The following is a 297-nucleotide window of genomic DNA, read 5'->3' on the forward strand; positions in this document are numbered from 1 at the left end:
TTTTAATTTACCTGTACCTGTTTATTCTGTATTCTGTTATTTGGAAATAAGCACTCAGCTTATGTGGAGATTACACCAATGGGGTGGGGGGTTTTTTGGTTGGTTGGTTTGGGTTTTTTTGTTTGGACATGGGGGGTTTTATGTGCTTATGTTGGTATCGTGCATCTTGTGGCCTGGAGAGCAAATGGTTGCTGCCATTCTTATTGCTGGGGCTTCTCTTTCTGGTACCACAGATAGAAGACTCAGCTGTGACCTTTAGAAAAACTCTTGGTCAACAGAAAACTGGAAACAAAGTTG

Source organism: Chaetura pelagica, unplaced genomic scaffold, assembly GCF_000747805.2.
Source record: "Chaetura pelagica isolate M959 unplaced genomic scaffold, ChaPel_1.0 scaffold123, whole genome shotgun sequence".
In the NCBI taxonomy this organism is placed as follows: Eukaryota; Metazoa; Chordata; class Aves; order Apodiformes; family Apodidae; genus Chaetura; species Chaetura pelagica.